Source organism: Acomys russatus, chromosome 3 (assembly GCF_903995435.1).
Source record: "Acomys russatus chromosome 3, mAcoRus1.1, whole genome shotgun sequence".
NCBI classification, from domain to species: Eukaryota; Metazoa; Chordata; class Mammalia; order Rodentia; family Muridae; genus Acomys; species Acomys russatus.
In genome coordinates this window covers 29087485-29107672 of record NC_067139.1, presented here as the reverse complement: position 1 = coordinate 29107672, position 20188 = coordinate 29087485, and the positions used below count along the sequence as shown (strand labels likewise).

General features: G+C 44.4%; 1 long non-coding RNA gene across 1 annotated transcript in view; it reads left to right on the top strand.

The window, feature by feature from the left end:
• LOC127210967 (uncharacterized) overlaps positions 1-20188 on the top strand; it is a 48952-nt gene that overhangs the window by 16969 nt on the left and 11795 nt on the right. The gene's annotated exons all lie outside the window — the stretch shown is intronic.

Sequence of the window (20188 nt, the reverse complement as noted above, 5' to 3'; positions counted from 1 at the left end):
AAGCAGAAACAGGAGGATTCCTGGGGGGTTGGGGCTAACCAGTCTAGCTGACTAAGAGCATCAGGGTGAGTTAGAGATCCTATCTTTAGAAGAAGAAAAAAAGGTGCGGAGTACAGAACATATACACACTAACACACACTCACATACTCACATGCTCACACACACCAACACATTGTCACTCACACACTAATAGACACACACACACACACACACACACACACACACACACACACGGGGCAGGGTGGAAGGGAGTCCAGTGAGTCAGTTAAATAACTCTTAACACCTTTCATGTTTTTTTTTTCTTTCCATGTATACTGAGGAATTGGGTGTAGTCACCTCCCCCCCCCCCATTTCAGCCTCTCATGATGTCTGTCCATATTTAGACAAACTGCCCCATTGCGTTTAAGACAGTGGAGCCCTTCACTCACCTGGCTGGAAGAGCTGCTGGAGCCAAAACCTCAGGCTGAGCCTTGTGAGTCAGAGCCTGAAATGTTATTACCATGAGAAGACTTTTGAACATGAAGTCATCACGCTTGAGGTTCCTTTGAACTGTCCTCGGAGACTCTTTCATGAGCTGTGCTAGAACCAACATGCTCTGTGCTGAGAGTTAAAAAAAAAAATTGTCAGGAACTGCTGCTTGGACCATCGCCAGCAGCTTTCAGATGGTAGAAACGTTATCCTGTGATAAATATTTAGTGAAGCTGCTTGGCTCATGGGCTCTTTTAAAATGGCTTTTGGGTTTAGGGGTTTTGAAAAGCCAGAGAGATTCTTCGTAATTCAAGTTTCCTTCTAAGGAAGGCAGTACACTGTTATTAATTAAAAAAAAAATACATATATATATATATATACTTAGAAGTTAAAATTGTGTAATTATCTTAATGCTTCAGAGAGATTCTTTTGTGACTAAATATTGGAACTATTCTGTTGAATGCAGGGAATTTGTCCAGAAGAGCTCAAGGAAATTTAGCCTACACAGTGTGATTTGCTCAGCTTCCGAGTAAAAGGTTCAGCTGCAGGGGTCATAAATAAGACAACTCTATTTTATCTATGAAGGATGGTGTTTGCATTTGGTCTCTTCATTCTTTTTTTAGGATTAAATAATTGTGGCTCGCTTCTTGCTTTTGATTTATAGGATTAAGTTATATGCAGGCTGACTATATGAAATTGAACTTGTTTCAACTCTACCAGGAAGGCTGTTTGGAAAAAAGATGATAACGATCATTTTTTTAATAGCGTGTAAATGTCTGGAGATTGAGTACCTGGATTTGTAAAGCAAGAGGCAAGATGAAAACGCTGAATGTCACTGCCTCTAGGAAGAGTGCCTGCTCCCACTAAAAACATAGCTTGCAGGATCCCAAAGCTCAGAGTCTGAAGTTGAAATGCTTTGCTGTGCTTAGTAGAATTCTCCCTGATTTCTAAGATGTCTGCATAAACGTTGACAAGAATGTAGCCTGGAGTATTTGAAGTATTGCATACCAACAAACAAAGTAGGGTGTGTGTGTGTGTGTGTCTGTGTGTGTGTGTCTGTCTGTGTGTGTGTGTGTGTGTGTGTGTGTGTCTGTGTGTGTGTCTGTGTGTGTGTGTGTGCGCGCGCGTGCGCGCCTGTGTGTGTGTGTGTCTGTCTGTGTGTCTGTGTGTTTGTGTGTGTCTGTGTGTGTGTGTGTGTGTGTGTTTGTGTGTGTCTGTGTGTGTGTGTGTGTCTGTCTGTGTGTCTGTGTGTTTGTGTGTGTCTGTGTGTGTGTGTGTGTGTCTGTGTGTGTGTGTCTGTGTGTGTGTGTGTGTCTGTGTGTGTGTGTCTGTGTGTGTCTGTGTGTGTGTCTGTCTGTGTGTGTGTGTGTGTGTCTGTGTGTGTGTGTCTGTGTGTCTGTGTCTGTCAAGGAGGCCTGAGGTTGGTTCATGTGAGGTGTCTTCCTTGAGTTCTCTCCACTTTGTATATAAATGAGCCAGGGTCTTTGGCTAAACTCAGAGCTCATTGTTTCAGACAGTCTGGCTAACCACCTTGCTCTGGAGAGTCGCCCTCTTTGCCTCCAGCTCCCTGGGATTACACAGGCCACTGCACCGCCACACCCTTTACATGGGTTGTAGGGATCAAACTCAGCTCCTTACAGTTGCATCACCAGCCGACAGAGGTGGCTTTTTGGGCCCCTGCGGATCTATGTTAATGAACAAAAAGGGGGGGGGGGACTTTATTGTTTGTATCAGACTGTTATCAGCAAGCCCTTCTAATGTCTCCTTCCATCTGCTTAAATAATTTTTTATCTTTGTAACTTAACACAAATTATGTGCATACAAGCACATTTCAAATTAAAAACAAAAAATAATAAAACTAAATTCTTACACCTACTTCACACACAGACACCACACACGAGAGAGAGAGAGAGAGGGGGGGGGGGGGGGAGGGTGGGAGGGGGGGGAGGGAGAGAGAGGGAGAGAGAGAAGAGAGAGAGAGAGAGAGAGAGAGAGAGAGAGAGAGAGGAGAGGGGGTGAAGAGGCGAAGTTGCCCAGACATGTCTTAAAATTGCTAGGTTGCTGAGGCTGCCCTTGATCTCCTAGTCCTTCTGCCTCAGCCTCCTAAGTTCTAGGATTGTAGGCACATCCCACCCTGCCCTGTTGGTGGTGAGTAAGCTGGTCTGTGCTGACTGGGAGGTAGAGCATGTGCTGTGTTCTGGAGAAGCAGCAATGTGTGCCTTTGCCTGGCACTCTTAGGAAGTGGTTAGATACTCTTCATTTCTTATCAGAGTAATGTTTGTTTGTTTATTGTTTGTTTGAGGCAGGCTGTCGCCATCTACCCTAGGCTGCCTTGAATTTGTGATCTTCTGCCATTCACTCCCACGTGCTAGGACAACAGGCATGCTCCAGTATGCTTGATCATAGTAATGAAAGTCCTCCAGAAGGTCTAAGATCTCTGGCAACTATATTTCACCATGTCTAGATGATTTTCTAGGGAGAAGGTTGTCACTGCAATGAGAGCCTCAAAGGACTGTCTGTCTCTCAAACAGCCTGTAAGAACCACTTAGAGCCAAGAGACAAGGATGCCTGAGAAAAACTACTCAAAGGGATTCTAATGCAGGCCTAATTCCAGGAAGCAAGCCATCAGTCACCTTTTTATTCAATCAAAAATTACAGTGGTGTGGCCTATTATGAACTACTCAGGTTGATGTTGCACTTGGAATCCCCATGGAGACACCCCTGGGCATATTTGTGAGTGCTTATGGAGAGGTGTAACTGAAGAAGGAAAGATCCACCCACCGAGCAGCATTTCTGTCTGTCTGTCTGTCTGTCTGTCTGTCTGTCTGTCTGTCTCTCTCCACTAGCTGCCTTAAGCCCCTCCCCCTCTCCCTCACCGTAATGGACCATGTTCTCTCAAACCTTGAGCAGTAATACACCCTTCTTTGAGTTGCCTTTGTCATAGTGACAAATAAGTAACTAATACAGGGCCCGCATTGATAAATCAGGCTGTGTTTACATTGCAATCACTAATCAACTTTGCAGAGACTCTTTTTTTTTTTTTTTTTCTCTCTCTCTCTTCAATATACGATCACATTCTCCGCTTCTGGGATGTAGGCAAAGTTTTAGGCAAAGCCATCATTTGACTTGTTGGAGGAATGGTGAGAGTTTTGAAGCTCATCTTGTGTGTTTTTCAAAGACGGCTGTGGCGTCATATGAAAGAGGTTGAAGGTTCACAAAGCATCAAGCCAGGAGGTCATTTGGGAGGCTCTTGTAGTAACTCAGCTGGGATGGAATGGGAAGAGAGTTGGAGAGACGGGCTGACTGTCCTTCTGTGTGGGATTGGATGGCATAGAAGTAGCAGGTAAAACATAAGAACGGGAAAACATGGGATGTCTGCTAGGCGGGTGACAAGGGAAAAGACGTTGCTGAATAGTTGGGGCAGTAGTGGTGATGTCCATGTGAGCACTGGAAAGTGGAGATGTCAGGCTTGCATTTATACATGTGGGTCTCTAGGTCAATGGATACGTACGCTTGATCATTGTTGACTTAGAGATGTTGATGTTAAATCCAGGAGGCTGGACCCTAATCTGGTCAGGCAGAGTGAGGCAAGCGGACAGCTCTGGGCCTCCCGTGAGATGGACCATCACTCTGTTGTCATTGTCATCTTCCCTCCCTCCTCTTCCTTCCTCCTTCTCTTTTTTTTTCTTCATCACCATCTTCTTCATCTTCATCTTAGTCTTCTTCACAACTTCTCTTCCTCCATCTTCTTCACGTGTGTGTCATCTTTACTTGTTAGTGTGGGTGTGTACACATTTGCCTGTATTCTCCTGAGCATATGTGGCTGTGTGTAGAGGCTACTTTTTTATTTTTCTGAGACAGGGTCTCTGATTGAAACTGAACTTATAGATTCAGCGAGGCTGAGCAGCCAATGACCTTCAGGAATTCTCTAGCCCTTTTTGTTTGGTTTGGTTTGGTTTTTTGAGACTGGGTTACTCTGCGTAGCCTTAGCTGTCCTGGACTCGCTTTTGTAGCCTTGGGCTGACCTCGAACTCTGCTTGCCTCTGCCTCCTTGAGTGCTGGGATTGCAGGTGTGCACCACAGTATCCTGCAGTTCTGCAGTTCTCTAGCCTGTTGTTTCCCAAGTGTTGTTACACATGTGCCATCAACCCTGGCTCTTTTTTTTTTTTTTTTTTTTAAGCATAGATTCTGAAGATCTGGCTTCTGTCCTTATGCTTATGTCGCAGTCACTTTACTGACTGAACCAGCTCCCCAACTCCAGCTCCCCAACTCCAGCTCCCCAACTCCAGCTCCCCATTGCTATGCAGTGCACCAAGCTGGCACCCACTGTTTCAGACCCATTCCTGGCCCTTAGTCGACATTTATAATCAGAACCTAAAAGGACAAGTAAGTATGTGGGGGATGTGAGCCACTAGGAAAGCCAGCCTCAGCTGTCATGGGCTGTCACAGAAACCCTTGTGGGATTAATTTTTAGTTCATTATCATTATTGGTTTCCTTTCAAATTTCTATTCTCAGCCCAACAGGCCTGATTGGCAGACCCCCTGTCTGATTTTTCTTGGTTTAGATTGTATGCTTTTTCTCTTCAAAGCCATCTTCATTTATTAACCTACATTCATTTTTAATTTTAATGCACCAATCAATAATTATTTCACTTGACAGTTTTTGACAGTCTGCTGCTACATTTAGCTGTTTAGCATGAATTCAAAAGATCTATCAATTTATACAAATGAAGGAAAGTTGTTCTTGCCCTTCCTGCGCTTGAGGCATCTAGAACATATGCATGTTTATTTTTGCCCTGGGAAAATTTTAATGTAGAAGCACTTAACAGTTTTCTGTGCAAGGGATTCAGGACTATAGAGCATTACAATTTTTCCTGTCAGGAAGGGTTGTATTTATGCCAAAAAATCCACCTGAATGGTCAGATTTATTTTAATTGGGATTAAAATCGTGGAGATCAGTCATTGTTAATCATATATTCATTGAGTCCTTGTATACAAAGCAGTGTGCTGCTATGGGAAAATTGAAGAAGGCAAGTGGCTGAAGTAGCAACCCCCCTCACAAGTTTGCTTGGTAAAAAACCTAGGGAAAAAAATACGATTTTATCTTGCTACCTAATGGTAGCATTGAGACTTCCATGTGGAAATCTCTTCTCTCTCTCTCTCTCTCTCTCTCTCTCTCTCTCTCTCTCTCTCTCTCTCTCTGTCTCTCTCTCTCTCTCTCTCTCTCTCTGTCTCTGTCTCTCTGTCTCTGTCTCTGTCTCTGTCTCTCTCTCTCTCTCTCTCTCTCTCTCTCTCTCTCACACACACACACACACACACACACACACACACACTAGCAAAAGTACATGATGGTCTTTCTATGCATTTATGAGCACATTACAGTCAAGGATGAACCAGGCTGAAGACCAAACAGACAGCAGGGAAGCAGTTCAGATGGTCTCTGCTGTAGCTGTTGGTTTACATAATTTTCACAATTTACCAGAGAGCCTAGAATATTGAATTCCTGGCTCAATTGTGCAACCGAACTCGGCGTCCTGGGCGACAAGCAACATGCATGTGAATGCTGCCTTTCTCCTCGGGAACCGCAGCTCCGCTGGGTCTTGTGTGAACATGGACTTAATGGGAAGGGAGGTGCTTGCCGTCCTGTTCCTCTACAGTAGGTTTTGTTTTTCTTCCTTGGTCTGGGGGGTATTTGCTCTTGTGTATCCTGGCAGAATTTAAGGAAGCAGGCCCTGACTTTCTGGAGTACTCTTATTTTACACCAAACCTATTATTAATAGGCAGCATTCATTGCTCTGTATGTGTGTGTAAAAGTTTTCTGGTTTTTAATACTGGGCCTTTGTGTTGGAACTCAATAGGGCCAAAGATCTAGGGTTTTCTGGATTACTGTGACCCTTCTCCCTGATTTAGTTTTCTTAAGTCCTTCCAGGGTTACTGTGCTTTGTTGTGGTAACTACTGGGCATTACTTGTTGCTCTGGGTATTTGGCTCTTGTTTTTTTTTTTTTTTTTTTTTTATTCTGGGGTTTGGATTGTAGTTGGTGCCAGCTGCCCTCCCCTGCATGCACACAGAGGCAAACCTAAACCTTGTTCCCCAGCATACCGCTCTCTGCCTATAGTAAAGCAATGTGGAAATGAGTCAAAAGTGAGCAGAGGGCTGGAGAGATGGCTCAGAGGTTAAGAGCACTATCTGTTCTTCTGAAGGTCCCGAGTTCAATTCGCAGCAACCACATGGTGGCTCACAACCACCTGTAATGAGATCCGGTGCCTTCTTGTGGTGGGCAGGCACACACATATGGGCAGAATACTGTATAAATAATAAATAAATCTTTTTTTAAAAAGTGAGCAGAGCTCCAAGTGGTGTGTGCTGTGTGAGCTGGGCCATCAGAGGGTTGGCTGGAGCCATGCACGACTGTCACCCTCATTCCCTGCTTGGGAGTCCAGAGGTGGCTTTCATGTTGCCCCAGAGCTAAGTGACAGAGGCACTTGCATGGACACCGTGATGACAGGGTCTTAAATTTGCACGGAAACATCACCTGAAGTTTCTTGGGCTACGCTGTTTCCCTGCTGTCTCTGTGCTGAGTGACGGGGCGGGAGGCGGGGGCGGAGGATGAACCTGATGGCCAGGAACAACTCTATTGATTTGCTTTGAGAGACAGCTGCATGTTGGCTACAGGTCTCAATGACTGTCACAGTGCCCGTGCTCCCTTAACAGTGTCTGTATGGGTCAAATGGTCACCCATGGATCAGGGAACTGGCATGAGTGAGGAGGGTGTACTGAGGGAGCCTGCTGCTCTGTTTAGGTCAAGAGAGGAATGGCTTTTCCTGCCAAACCTAAAAAACTTTGGCCATTGGCTGCCACCCCACATATGGCCTTGTGAAGACCCACCCTCCCTGCTGCTAGCCTTGACACTGCCTGCTTCTGTGCTGTGGAGACCAGGCTGGAACAGTCTTCTTTTAAATAAATCACAATAGGTCTGGCATTGTAGCTCAATATTTAGAATGCTTCCTTACCATGCATAAGCCTGTGGTGTCTGCTGTGGCAGTATATACCTATCCAAACACTTAGAAAGTGCAGGGAGGAGGACCACAAGTTAAAGAGCATCCTTCGCCACATTGCACACTCAAGGGCAATCTGGGCTACCTAAGATTCTGTCTCAAAACAAAACAAACCTGCATGTATTTACTCAGGAACTTGCTAGGGCAGGGGTGTGGTAATTATCTTTTATCTGTTAGTCTGTACATTCATTTCCATAAGCCTCTGAGTAAGCAATATCATTTCCTAGTTTCTGGTTGTAGGCATATAATTCTCATCCTACTCCTGAGTGGCCACTTGGAGGCTTTGAGGTATGTAATATCATGGTAGTTCCCCTGCATCAAGCTATGTGAACTTCAGACCAACATGGAGGATTCCATCTAGAGCAGGAATAGCCAACCAGATTCCATTGGCCCAGTCCAGCCTGTGGCCTGTTAATATAGAAATGAAGTTTTATTAGAACACAACCATGTCTCATATGTGTAGCTATTTTCATACCACCTTTGGCTGTATTTAATTGAGTCATTGCAGAATAGGCTGTGGCCCAACAAAGCCCCAGATATATTCTAGCTGATCCTTGTCAAGAAAATGCTTACCCTTGTAAGTCACTGAATTACAGGGGAAAGTCCCCTAGCCACTGGTTCCATTTAGTAAGCAAAGAGACCATCCCAGAAGGAATGTGACTGCCAAGGTTTCAGAGCTGGCTAGCTGGAAAGCAAGACCTGTGCTCTGGTTCCTTGTGTTTCTGCCCCTGCTGCTGGCAGAGGGGTTTTGGGAGCCTTATGGTTCACAGATGGCTAGCCATGATACCAGACTAATATAAGGCTTTGTTCAATGGCAGGAACAGTTTGTAAACTGACTTTCCAAGGCCAGATCAACATCCAGCTTGACATCCATGCTATCATTATGTGTGTGTGTGTGTGTGTGTGTGTGTGTGTGTGTGTGTGTGTGTGTGTGTTTGTATTGTGTATCCATGGGGGGGGGGTCACGTGTCATGGCATGCCTGAGGAGGTTCGAGGATAACCTCAGGTGTCAGTCTTCACTTTCACCTTGTTTGAGACAGAGTCTCTTGTTCATTGCTGACTTTTGAGGATTCTCGTGTCTCTCTAGGGGTTCTAGACTTAGTGACACTCCTGTCATGTGTCCAGCTTTGATGTGTTCAGGGGATTCAGGCTCAGATTTCTACAGTTGCAGAGCAAGTGTTTTGACTCCAGCCCTCACTTATTGGTCTTATGAATATCACCTACCTCTGCCTGGTCCAGGAACAAGGGCTCATTATCTCAGGAGATTTAGACTTGAGGAGCTGGCAGAGAGCTGCATGCCATGCGTTTCGTGCTATCATGTAGGTATATACAAAGTGCAGTGATAGAACTGGCGTGGTGAGGTATACCTGTAATCTCAGCCCTCAGGGAGGGAGCTGAGGCAGGAGGATAGAAAGACCCTATTTCCACACCACCTCATCTCTTCCAAAGTAGCAACAATGTAAAGAAGGCTGGGTTAGTGCAGCCCTGGTGTGGGGAATGAGTCAAGAAGTGTCTCTACCAAGTTGGAGATACATAGTGATTCCCAAGGCCGTTGGAGTATTTCAGGAAGAGAAACTGCAACAGAAGTGGCCCAGGCCTCTGGCTATGTAGGGTGTCCAGTACTTGGGAAACCCAAGCAGAGGCAGGGCAAAGGGTATGTGGTGAAGAGATAGCAGGAAACATTGCTGGACTGGATCGGAGCCAGGGCATTTGCTGCTAAGAAATACAGACCGTAGTTACATTCCAGGGGCTCTGGGCTGTAGATTCCAGACAACAGAACTTGCACGAGCAATCCCACATGTTTGCATGCATGCTAAGCATCCAGTGTGGGTGAGTGGGGTGGGGGTGGGGGAAACATCGCACATATAGAAAGAGGAGCTTTGTTGAACCCAGGACTTTGTGTGTGCCATATGATTGATCTATGGCCAAGCTATATCCCTCACTCTTTTCAGGAGATTGGGTTGTGAGGACAGGTTCTCAGGTATCCCAGGTTGACTTTGAACTCACTATGTAGTTGAGGCAGTTCCTGAACTTCTGACCTTCCTGCCTTTGCCTATGGAGTGCTGGGATTATAGGCATCTGCCAGAGATGCATTTTGAATGAAATAAAGAGCTTTCTCTCAGGCACACAGCTGAGTGATACTGTGATTCATGAACCAAAACCATTTAAAGTTGCTAAATTAATGGTATCTGTGACCACTGTTTACCCTCTTAATCACCCAATAAGAAAGGTAGAATATCTATTGCCCCAAGTCTGCAACAACTCTTATTCAAAACAAAACCCTTGAGAACTATTGCTGTGGATGGTGGCCATGCCGATTCTTTTTCTTTTTTTAGAACACAAATGAATAGCTTTTGGACTTAAACTGCTCCAAATTTTACTAGCTATGTGAATTTGAATATGTTATTTTATGTCCCTAAATATGGGAGTAAAATAATGGCATTTCCTTTTAAGATTGTTATAAAAGCTATGCTAATTTATGAAAAGCATGTAGCATGCATGGGCCAGGTGCCCAGGGAGGGGTGTGGCCCACTGAGTTACTTTCACTTACTTTGGCTGTTGCAGATGTACCTATGAGAAAGATGAGTTCAAATGGGAGAATTATACAACCTGCTCTCTTCTACGTGATGAACAAAGAGGTCTCCATTTGGAGAGAGAGAGAGAAAGAGAGAGAGAGAGAGAGAGAGAGAGAGAGAGAGAGAGAGAGAGAGACAGAGAGAGAGAGACCTTTTTTAGATTCCAGGCATGCCCAGAGCATGGAGACAGGTTGAATTTATTGAAATCTGCCTCTGTGATTTTTTTTTTTTTTCCTGGCACAGAAGACATGAATACTGGAAAATTCCACAGCTCATCATTTTTTGAAGTTAATCTAGATTAGAATGCACTCAGGGTACATCTCATAAATTAATAATATTCCTTTAAAACACAGAAAAGCGAGGCTAGAGAGGTAGCTCAGTGGCTAAGAGCACTTGTAGAGGATTTGAATTTGGCCCCCAGAACCCACATGGCAGCTTACAGCGGTCTGTGATTGTAGTCCTAGGGGGACTCAGTGCCTCCTTTTGGCCTCCAAGTAGGATGTCAAGAATGTACATGTTACAAATACATGTAGGCAAACACCAATACATACAAAAATTAAAACCTGTGAAAACAACTTACAGCATACATATGAGCTCTCTTTCTTTTTGATATCATAGAACCTTCCTGTTGAGAGAGCATACTGCCATAGAACTTTAAAGAGAAATATGCACCCAGCATTTAACGTATCTTGGACTTTAAAAAGTTCTGTAATATGCACATTATTAAATATTATTGTTTCTTTGCTAAAACAGTAAATGGCAGTTGAAATATTTTATTTTCTCTTTTATTTATGTATTTCTCAAAACGTATATATAGACATACCTATATGCATATATTCTCTGTGTATATATGCATGCATGCACATATGTATATGTACATGTGTATATGTGTCTTCATGTGTGGTGCTAAAGATTGAATCCAGGGCATTAGTAACATGATTGGTGAATACTCGACCCCCAAGTTTTACCTGCACCCTCGGATAGTTTTTAGAAGTCTCCGCAGTAAGGAAATATGCAGGATTGATTTCGCATGCTAGATGGAATGTACTGCACCCTCCTCTGAGGGAACTGGGACATGGATGTTGATGGTAGCTGTCTGTTCCACACCTCCCTCCAGTGACACTTAAGTCAGTGTCCTTCTCACACTAGTGAGGTGAGGACTGCCTCATGGACCTGAGTCAAAGTCAGAAATGACAGTGGCATCTCCTGTGTGAATCTATAAATGTTAGAGCCTGTGCTAAGGCTGTGACATGGTATTCATGTAATGTATTATCACTTCTCCTCTGCAAATTTACATACACATTCTGAGGTGTCGACCCACACCTGAAGACATGGGCAGAATACAGGCCTGGGTATGAGGAAATGGTAGGTTGGCCTCTGGTCTGTTGCATGGTTTTGTAATTGACTGAAGCTGCTGCCCTTCCCTGTTGCAGCTACTCCATCTCTGAGGTTAGGATAATCATCAGAGTGTGGCTGGCCAACCACGCAGTGCTCCTGAGCAAGTCCCTCTTGGGTTATGAGCTAGTGTGCATAGGAAGGCTCTTGTTTTAATGCCAGCTGCAGTCCTGACTATGGGACAGTGGCAAGTTTCTGGACCCACTCCCATGTACCTGAGATATAAGGATTAAAAAACTAGGTAAAGGTGAGCATTCTGGTTTCCAGTCAGGCATGTAGATAACTACCTGGGAGCCTTGTATGATTTGTTACTGTGGGGCTCTCTCTCCCTCTCTCTCTCTCTCTCTCTCTCTCTCTCTCTCTCTCTCTCTCTCTCTCTCTCCATGTGTGTGTGTGTGTTTCATTAGTTCTTTAAGAGTTTCATACAGTATGGATATGAGGTCTTCCACTGTAATATGGTCAACTGACCAGGGGCTATCCTCCTGGAGAAAACTGACCCATTCTTTCTCAGCAGATGGAAATTGCATATAGTTTCACCACTAGGGGTGTGCCCGACTCCCTCTCCATTCTGATATTTGATCTGGCTGGAGCTTGTGGTGGGTTTAGGGTTTGCTGTTGCAACCACTGTGAGTTCATATGCACAGCTGCTCTTATTCAGAAGACATTTCCTCGTATTCATCCACTCCTTCTGGCCATTTATTACATCATTATGTCCCTTCTTTGGACCCCTGAACCTTGGGTGAATGGTGTCATATAAATGCATATATGTATTATACATGTATACATACTCACACACACATATAAGAGCTGAGCAGTCTGCAGTCTCTTATTGTCTGCACTTTGGTCAATTGTGAGCCTCTATGTTAATCATTATCCTGCAGATAGATGCTTCTAGATGAGGGCTGGGGGACTCATCTATCAATGGGTGTAATGATAAGTCATTAGGAGTGCACTGTTAAACCCCGGGTACTTGAGCCCGTGTTCAGCATTCTGGCCTCATAAATCTGGGCTGGAGCTTGAGAATCAACCTCAGTATCTCTTCCTCTCTCCCTGTCTCCTCATCTCTGACCCACCCCACCTCCCCTATGTGTGTTCAGTCATGTGCATAAAGAGGCTGGAGGTTGGTGTCAGATACTTCTCTGAGGCAGAATTTTTTTCACTGAACCTAGAGCTAGAATTACTTGTCAGTGAGTCCCCAAGAGCTTTCTGTCTCTGCTTCCCCAGCGCTGGAAGTATAGGTGTACCGCAGTGCCTGGCTTTTATGTGGTCTCTAGCCATCTGTGCTGAGCCATCGTGCTTGCATGGCAAGCATTCTGCCCACTGCTCCATGGGGACCGCACTTATAGCCGACTTCTGTAGAAGCCTGTCACTGCTAACCAGAGCCCACATGGGAAGGATTACGTGAAGGCAGTGGAGAACTTTAAGTAGGATGAGGAAACACCCAGCTGAATTTTCTATCTGTACACACGCCCCACACACTGAAATCACCAGTCTGCAATTTGTAGTCCATCCTTCCTCCCTCTGAATAGTTTGCCTTCAGACTTTGGCCAATAAAGACAGGGCATTACTAGTAGTTGGAGCAGATCTACCTGAGACCACTGATGATGGTAAACCGGCTTGTTCACACACTTAGGTGATCAAAGGCTAACAGTGATTGCTGGCTTTGTTCTCCTTTTTAAAAGCTCAATGAGTAAGCTTCTTTTATAGGAATGCCTCTCAAAGCCATTCCTGTAAACCCAGCGTTTGTAAATTAAAATAGAGGAAGCAAAGCCGATGAGCATGGCCTTACAGAAACTTACTCTGGTCTGTCCACGTGCAGAGTGTGCACAAGAACCCCACGCATTGTTTGTTGAAACTTGCCCTCATGGTCTCTGTCCTTACCTCTCTGTGTGTTTGTGAGAGTATGTGTGTGTGCAAGTGTATAAGTGTATGTTTGTAAAATATGTGTGTGTGTGTGTGTGTGTGTGTGTGCATGTATATGTGTTGATTATGACTTTACCTGATTGGATTTGCTTCTCTCACAGGAGGCAATGACTAAGAGAGGGAGAGCTAGCGTTAATTGCTTCATCAACTCAGTATGAGTCATCCCCCCTTGTCTGCATGACTCAACTGCAAGGAGAAATGCTAGGTCCTGAGGGCAGACTGGGCAGTGTGGACTAGGATACCTCCTCTCAGGGGCTTATGATTGGGTATCATTAGATTGTGAACCTCATTATCTGTGTGTGTATGCGTACACACGAGTGTGTGTGTGTGTGTGTGTGTGTGTGTGTGTGAAATTATATATGGCTTCCCATCAGATGCCATAGTCAGGGCATTCACCCTAGGAGAGAACTGTATAAAGGTGTTGATTAATAACTAAAAAATGGGGTGAGGGCTGTTAACCCTGAGTAATGTACTGACTTGCCTAGTACACAGGAGATCCTGAGTTCCGTCCTCAATACTGAAAATGTTTGCAAAGCTTTAAGTGTTGGGCATAGAATTCAGTGATGGTGGTATTTTTTGCCCAGAATCCCCAAGGCTCTGGGCTCAGTTCTCAGCTGTTTAAAATACTCAATCACTCTATTCCTGAATGCCCTTGTGCTGGCTGCCAGGTTGATCTACAGATGTTGAGCAAAAAGGCATTCTCCAGATAAAACCACCATTGCTGGTTTCTGAGGCATAGCAACATGCAGGTGGGTGCCTTGGGTCATAATTTTTGGTTTCTTGTTTTCTCCTTCTCAGCTTCCTGTTTGCTGGTACCTTCCTCTTCTGACTCTCATCGCTGTTTCTCCTCTCACTGTTCCAGGCCACAGTTCTTTCTCTGCCTGGGGCCTTGCTCAGTTGCCTTCTTCTCCTCTGTAGGGCCTCTGTTGCCCCAGCACATTCATTGGTGCCGATTAGGGATTGTCAGTGGGTGATCCCACTGGAGGAACGCATGGTTTTCACTTGATGAGTTGTCATTTCTCTTCAGGGAGAATACACATGGTGAACATGTGGATCTTAAGCACATAGCTCAGTTTGGTTTGATAAATGCACAAGGCTGTGTCTGGACCTCTTTATCAAGATGGAGAGCCCTTCAGGACCCCAAGGAGAGGTCTGTGCTACTTGCCTGGCAGATCTCACCTTTCCATAGTCAACTACTGATTCAATTTCTTTCATCCTAAATGAGTTTTATTTGTTCTTGAATTTTACACAATTAGAATGTCTAGCATGCACTTTTTGTATCTACTTTATTTCAACTTTTCTCCCTTCCTCCTCTCCCTTCCTCCCTGCCTCACTCACCTTCCTTGTCTAAAAATATAACCTCTATATTTGTCAGTTTCTCCCAATAATGCTTCCTGGGATTAGAACTCAGGTCCTCAGGATTTCCAGCAAGCACCTTTCTCTGCTGAGCCATCTTGCAAACCCATGCTAAGAAAGTCTAAGTTGTTTACAATATTATCTGTTAGTGTGAATAGGATCTGTTGTGATATTGTCTCTCCATGTTTTTGTCATCGTCGTTGTCATCGTCGTCGTCGTCATCATCATCATCATCATCATCATCATCATCATCATCGCAATCACAGTCTCAGAATCGAACCCAGGGCCTTGCACAGGCTAGAGAAGTGCTCTACCATTGAGCCACAATCCTGGCCACACCCCTCGTTTCTAATATTAGTAATTTCATTTCCTTCTTTTCACACTTGATCTTGCTAGGTGTTCATTGTATTAGGCTGTACATTAAGACTTGCTTCCTGCTTCATCCGTTCCTGCCCGTATCTAGATCATTTCCTTCCTTGTCCTTATTTGTACAGGGCTTAATCTGAGCTACACAGCTTGATACACTAAATATTGATGCATTTTCCCATGAATACACCATTTAATTATCACAAAATGGCCCTTTACTTCTGATAACTGTATAAATACCCACTGTAAGGAAGCTGCATCATCCCTCGGCTGCTTGCCGTTCAGACTTCACCCAAAGGCTTGCAATGGCCCTTCTGGCTTTAACCCAGCATTTTATAAAATTGCTTTTGTTTCCCTCAGGAGTTTTTCATTTAAGAATAAGTATTTTAGGTACCAAACACAAAGGAACATTTTTTTTTTTTTTTTTAAAGCATTCTCATGTAATCTGAATGCTAACTATGTTTTTCACTTACCTGACTTTTATTGTTACTTTCCAGGTTTTTTGGTCCCTTTGTTATATATGTGTTCAAGACCATAATATCTTTATAAATTATTCTTTTTGCAGTATAAACAGTTCTCCATGGTCATATATCATACTTTTTGCCTTCCATGTGCTTGTTTCACTTTTATTTTAATCTTGCGATAATCACAGTACTATATTGGCTTTTGTTTCTTATTCTGGATTATATTTTTTTTATCTTTTATTTTGAAACTCATTTTAAGTGGATCATCATTTTCACTTTCACAAATTACATATAGTTTTAATTTAATAGTAATTAAATATTTTATTAGTGACTTTATATCCAATTTTATATATTATCTTAATTAGTCTTTCTTAGCCTAACTTACGTTTTCTACTTATCAAGTTTTCTTTTATTTTTTTCACTCATTTACTTCCTTCAAGTAGATTGAAATATTTTGCTAGTTTTAAAACGACACTTTATTTTACTCTTATAGTATTGGCTCCAATCTTACCACAAACTTAGATATAGACACAATTTCTTCTATGTAAAAGGCCTGTCAATGACTTCACTGTCCTTGAACCCCCTCTCTCTAGGCACTGACCCTCCCCTGGCCCTTTGTGCTCATCTTCCCCACAGACACCTAGGCACCTGTCCCTTCCCACTTTGCCAGGGTACTTGTGTTTACTTTATGGGCATCTTTGACACTAGACACAGTTGTACGTACTCTAAACTCAGGGATCGGCTTGATTGGAATGATGCTGGTGTCAGGGAGACCATCTAGTGGCCTACTGCAACCACCCAGGAGACTTTGGGGTCCTGGTCCGACTGGCAGTTGAGCAGAAGGACAGAAGCAACAGTGAGTGATCTGCAATTTAAAAGGAAGCGAGGGTGATGATGCTGAGCACAGACGGTAAATATATAGAATTTCTACCTCTTTTCCCCCAAACCCTATTCTGTTTCCTTCTAGATTTAGTGCAGGGTTTTATTTTCAGTCTCCACCCTCTACCCTGCAGAGTTTTTGTCAACAGGAACCCAACAATGTATAAAATACATAGTTGTGTATGATTTTTTTCCCCCAAGCCAACCAGCTGTTATCTTAGAGAGTTCAGCTGTGCACACTTGCAGAAGATCATCTCACCTCGACTTCTCGGCTGTTTGAACACCTCACAGAAGGGCAGGGATGGTCAATGGACTCTCACCCGAGTAGCTAAACGCTCTGTACCACCTGTTGTATACAACGCTCCTTTAGTTGCACAAGGCCTGGGGGAGGGGCTAGAGGATATAGGCCAAGGTCAACTAGACAAGAGAGCTTCATGAATGTGGCTGTGGGAAAGCCATCTTTCCCTACTGGGTGAAAACTTTCTGGGGTGGGCTTTTGGAGGGGGCATCCATACTCCTGTAAGTAGCCCCCTAGCTATGCTCTGTAAGGAAGCCCAATATACTCACTGGTCCCCTGGAATAAACTTTGGTGGAACGGGAGCTTGGGGTTTTGTTGGGACCTTATGAAGAGGGGTAGACATTGCTTATACCTCCACCCACTGCATAGGAATTTTAGCAAGTACAGTATTCAATTATGTGTATTTATCTTAGTATATAAATAATAAATATATTTTTTAAATTGGATGGTAAGCCAGAGTGGTGGTGCACACCTTTAATACTAGCACTTGGGGAGGCAGAAGCTGATAACAGATGGGTCTCTCTGAGTTTGAGGCCAGCCTGGTCTACAAAGCTAGTCTAGGACAGCCAGAGGCTATACAGAGAAACCATGTCTTGAAAAAAAAAAAAAAAAAGGATGGTAACTTACATATTTCTTGCTTAAGTGGCTAGAGTTTGGGACCTAGGAAGAAGAACGTGTGTGTGTGTGTGTGTGTGTGTGTGTGTGTGTGTGTGTGTGTGTGTGTGTGTGTAAATGTGACCACTTAATTTCTTCTTGTTTTGAATCTGAGTTGTCAGAGGAACACCTGGGTAATGATAAAATGAATATCCCAGTCTTAAAGACGAAAGATTTGAGAGTCACTAATGGCACCATGAGAGCTCTTTCCACAGGACTGATAAAGTAGGAGGAGATACTTGGGGACCGACTCATTTACTTTTAATTTATTTTTTAAAAAGGCTTGAGATTGTCTCCTTACATAGCTTTGGCTGTCCTGGAACTCTCTATGGAGACCAGACTGGTCTCCCATAGGTACAGACCCTCCCACCTGTGCTTCTGGGATGCTAGGATTATGAGGCCAGGATACAGACTTCGGTCACCATGTCCTCTGGAAATGGATCTGCGCAAAGACATCCATCAGAATCTCAGGTCTATCACACATCCGTCTGTGTAATCTTGAGCAAAGCGTGTCGCTGTTTCGGGGTCATCTCTTCCCCTGAGAGCTTTCCATTCTTCATTCATTCAACACAAGCCTTTGAATGTTGTATGTCAAACTCCACTCATAGTACGCAGGGCAGAGGACTCAGTAAGAGACAGTCATTTCTAGCACCAGGAACAGGCGACATACTGACTGCTGCTCTCCATGATGCTTTAGAGCCAAAGAAAAGGAGGCAGCTCAGACTGGGAGACTAGGGACAGAGCTGGAGAAGAGTTTCAGAGCATTCCCCCTTCAAAAAGAGTGTTGGGGGATAGGATGTAGCTCAGACAAGTGTGTATAAAGTTACCTACACAGAAAAAAAGAAAACTGAAGAAAAATTGCAGAGTGGTCTCAGAATGGGCTGATGGGAACAGAGTGGTCTGTGCATGGGCTGATAGGCAACATGCAAGGGAGAACAACGGATATGAGACAGATGATGAGGGTTCTGTGTGCCAAGCCAAGGGAACTGCATTATACCCAGCATGCAGTGCAGGCCCGTGGATGGACTTGAAGCATGGATGTGAAAGACCAGGTGTGTGTCTCAGAAGTCATTCTGTAGGGCTGCGCATTTGGCCAGGTGGATGGGAAGAGGAGAGAAAAGCAGTTATAGAAATGCAGGTGGAAAAGAAACATTTGCTTAGTAGCAGTGGAGCACATCCTCCGTGTGGATCAGGGGATGTCCCTTGATATGTGGATCTAGTGGTGGCAGTGGGGATGACAGAGTGGGCAGATTGGAGAGTCGTTCCCTAGGAAGGATCTAGAAGACCTTTTTGACTTGAGATTAATGAGGGGAAAGAGTTCCTGGTTAGGACTCAGGGTGGCTAGAGGGCTCTGCTCACTGGGATGGGGACATCAGGAACCAAGCAAGCAGTCCTTCTGGTCAGACATTCTGCCAACGCTTGCATGGAGGGGTTGAGACCTCAGACTTCTGCACCTTGTTCGTCCAGTGAAAGAACTGAAAGAACTGGGCCACTTGGTTTTGCCCTGTCCCATGATCCACTCTAAGTCTCTTTCTGTTGAGCTGCCTGACTGGGAAACCAAACTTGTGTGACGGTCTCTCCCCAGAGGTCATGTCTGGCTGAGCGAACCAGGGGAGTTATGACTCACTGTAGGTAGATCTGAAACAGATGGCTACGGTTTCAGTACCTACTTGCGGGCTCTCTGCCTTTTTACTCTCAAGTCCCACCATGCATGAGCTCACTCCGTATTTTGGCTTGCTCTCTGTATTCCCCTCACGTGACCACCCAGAATGCTCTAGTTGGCAAGGGATTTGGGATCATTGGGCCAGAGCTCTACTCACAAATGACAGAAACAGACTGGGGCAGTTGGGTGGCATACAGATTGATGGTCACTTGAGTTGAGATCCGATCTGGCTCTGTTTACACTATGCCTCCCTCCCTGTCACTCATCGCACCAACTTGCTGAGCAAGCAGTGCTGAAATGTGCTCAGGTGTCCAATTGTGCAAAAGTTTGGAAAGGACAGCCCATGCTTGCAACTTGGAGACTTCATACAAAGGTCAAGGTTGTTGAGAAAAGTAAACGCCTTTGTTCTGAGGCATGAGCACTGGGTTTTGGGGTGTCAGCCTTCAGTTGGAGTAGCCTACTTGCCTGGGGTGTCTTCTGAAGGCTCACTGTCAGGTTTTGATCATTTTGCCCCAGGTGGAGAATCCACTGCACTGTGACTTCAAAGAAACAGTAGCAAGTTCAGAAATAAGCGTGCAGTGTGGGAAGAATTTGCCGGTAAGAGTTTTAAGTGCTGCAAAGAGATGTGTCTTAAGGACACGTTCTTTCATCAGCCTGAAGCATCTGGTTTGTGTTCTTTCAAAAATGCAACACCTCAAATTATGGCAGTTCCAGGCAGGTAAACACACTTGAGGTTTTGATCTGTACAGATTCTTAGAGGAAGCTGCACACGGCGACTTACAGGGCTGATTTGTAGCACTTGACTGATTTCATAGAGTGACAGCCAGCTTGTGTCGGGGAGGGGAGCGAGATGCAGAGATCCCTCAGAGATTGCTTTTTAACAGTGCTTCACCTGTTTTCTCTCTGACCTACGCAGATGTGGAAATTGTGCTCAGGCAGGCCCTAGACACAAAGGGAAAGTAGATGGCCGGGGTGGCTCATTTGGCAAAGTGCTTGACTTATGAGAACAAGGATGCAAGTTTGATCTCTAGAACACATGTAAAACAAGCAAACGTGTGACATGTGTGCACTGTAATCTTAGTGCTAGGG